Below are 3,236 nucleotides of genomic sequence, written 5' to 3'. Positions count from 1 at the left end.
ACATATATGATAATGCCTTAGACGCAAGTATTCGTTTAAACGAAGGGGCAAAGTTATTAAATACGCATGCATTACCTTATCCCTGCTTTAACGACATCTTGAAATCTGCGCTTTATCAACCGGATTTAAATATAACTTTAAGGCTTAAAGCAATCACTTTTTGAAAATGTCGATTACCGATGAACAATGTCGCATTGCATCGGGGAAAGAGTTACATTATCGTTTGAAAGTAGTCCCAGCGAACGCCGATAGCGATATCGCATCGGGCTAGCGTGTGAACACATTACCAGATGCATATTAAGAGATTTGCCGACTTCCGATAGCGATATCGCATCGCATCGGGGAAAGACGTGAGTGCCTTATGGGAGTGCATGGGATACTGCCGACGGCCGATAGCGATATCGCATCGGGGTGCAAGATATGTGCTCTTTTTTGTATGCATGGGATACCGCCGATCGCCGATAGCGATATCGCATCGGCAAAGACCAAAGTGCCATTTAAATGCGTCTCTTTTGGTATTGCGATATGCGATCTTGCGATCGCTTTATCGCAATAACCAAAGATTGTTTTATTTTGGAAACATTGTTATTCGAAAAAAAGGCTTTAATTCACAAAGACATTTGATTATCATACCTTTTTCGAACAAATTCATTGATACCAATTAATTTTTTAAAAGGGACCCATTTCATATAATTGATTGTTATGAATAGAGATGATACGAAATGGGGGGTTGTTGTAGGGCACAACAATTGGCGATTCGTTGGTAGAACCAGTTATCTCTGAAATTAACATAAACGCTCAAGCTTCTCATAAATAGAAACTCAATCAGAAGGAGAAATTTCTAATATAACTAGCTATTCATGTGTTCTGACTAAAGTGAACTCCATTTTGTTAACTTCGTCCCATTTAGTTTCAAGAAACCAAATACATAATAAGTTTCAAAAACAAGTCTTTATTGGTTCATAGTGATAAAATAGAAAACTTTCCCACATCAGCTTTTATAATTAACCCCTTTGTCATAGGTAGAGCCTCTGTTGCCAGCAAATGTTTATAGTCTCGACAGGGATACCTTTTAACCATAGTATTGTCCACTTTTCCATTCACATAAGAGTGTGATTAACAGAATGAATCCATAAAATGTTTTCATATTTTATTTTTCATCTGTTTTTCTTTGTAATAAATAAGATAAAAAGCCATTGTCCTAGTTTGGTAGCCAGTTTATGACAATGCCATTCACTGGTAATAATTTAACTGATCAAGCTGGCTCGTGATGAGACCCCTTGTCTTGAAATTTCAAGCCATTACCCTGTTTTGGTAGGCAGCATTGGTAATGTCAGTTAACCTATTTCCCTATGAACATGGTAAGCAGGCTTATGATAAGACCTCTTATCTTTAATCTTTTATATTTTAGAATTACACTCTGAGTAATCATAACCTTTAGTGAATGGGGTGAACAATTTTCTCCTTAAGAGTAGGTGGATGACAGGTGAAGAGTTGAAGATACTGAAAATGGGTTAGCCTCTATCTTTTAACAGATAACCTTTGGAGACTAGTTTTGGAAACAGAAAATGATTTAGAACTCTTACCTCTTGAGAGGAGTCTTCAAAATTTAGATTATAGTTTCAGAACACAAGGATATCTAATTTCCTAGAAACTATTTCTTTTGATTGAGGGTTCTATTATCTAAAAACAAATATTTATATTATTTTTGTGAGACAGCTTCGTCAAACACAACAAAAGGTCAATGGAGATACTCTACAATTTTATTTCCTACCAATCCTACAAACTACGCAAATCTACAAAAGGAGAAGGGGTTACCTTCTCAATTAAAGAATTTCTTCAGGATCAGGCCATTGACGGGGAGAGAATCTCTCAACCCTGATAAGTCTTGCAATATAAAAGTTGAATGGCCTATCTTTTCACAGATCTGAAATGGTCCAAGCCACATTTTCTGAAATTTGGTATGCTTACCTTTATCCTCATGGGCCTTGTCCCATTTGAGAACTAAGTCACCAACTTGAAGTTGTTTGGAATTGGATGATGCTGAGTCAAAAGATGCTTTGATGATTTGTTGATGTTTGGCATGAGTGATTCTGGCTTTTTCCCTCTCTTCTTCTAATTTGAGAATTTGGTCATGTCTAAGTTGGATAGAAGAAGAAGGAGTCTCTTCAATGTACTGTACTAGGGCTAAAGATGGAAGAACAAGATTTGTAGGCAACACGGCTTCCTTTCCATATACCAGATTGAAAGGAGAGGTCCCTATAGCAGCCTTTTGTGTTATTCTATCAGCCCATAATGCAAAGACCAAAGATTTATGCCAGTTTCTATGATTCTGTTCAACAGTTCGCTTAATGATTTTGATGAGATTCTTATTAGTAGATTCGGCTAAACCGTTTCCCTGGGGATAATAATTGGAAGAATATTTCAGTTTAAACCCCCTTTTAATAGCAAAATCATACATTGCGTTTCCTGAGAAATAGGAAGCATTATAAAAAACAAGAGCGTTTGGAACACCAAACCTGGTAATGATGAATTGGTCAATGAACTCGATGATTGCCTCTGCATTTGCCGCCTTCAAAGGAATAGCCTCTACCCATTTGGTAAAATAATCAGTAGCAGTAAGGATATACCTATGTTGTTTGGAAGATGGTGGAGTAATTTCCCCGATGATATCTAATCCCCATTGTTCGAATGGCTGTTCAATGTTGACAGGTTGCAGAGGGAAAGCTGATTTTCGTTGTCTTCCACCAGATGTTTGGCAATTAAGGCATTTTCTTACGTACTCATGGCAATCTCTAAATAGAGTAGGCCAATAATATCCAGCATGAATAATCTTATGAGCTGTTGTGTCAGCTCCAAAATGTCCCCCAGCTGGTCCATCATGTAGCTCCTGCAAAACCTTTTGAGCTTCAGGTTTCTCAAGACATCTTAACAGGATAGAATCATAATTTTGTTTAAACAACAGATCATCAATGAGAGTGAAATTCTTAGCTTTTAACCTAATGGCCCTTTTATTTTTGTAAGATAAATTTGGAGGAGCATAACCGTTTTTCAAATAAAATATCAAATCAGCATATTGAGATTCAGAATCAGTGACACTTATCTGATTGATGGATTCAATCTGATCCTCATCGCTTGATTCGTGAATGTTTGATGCTCCTGCCAATATCCTGCAAAAACCTTGGCCCCTAACAATCTTTGCTGGCTTTATTTCTAAATCATACTCTTGAAGCGCT

The sequence above is a fragment of the Pinus tabuliformis genome, chromosome 6, assembly GCF_031772625.1.
Source record: "Pinus tabuliformis cultivar Carrire ecotype Pingquan chromosome 6, CPIR1, whole genome shotgun sequence".
In the NCBI taxonomy this organism is placed as follows: Eukaryota; Viridiplantae; Streptophyta; class Pinopsida; order Pinales; family Pinaceae; genus Pinus; species Pinus tabuliformis.
Note: the sequence above shows the minus strand (reverse complement) of the source record.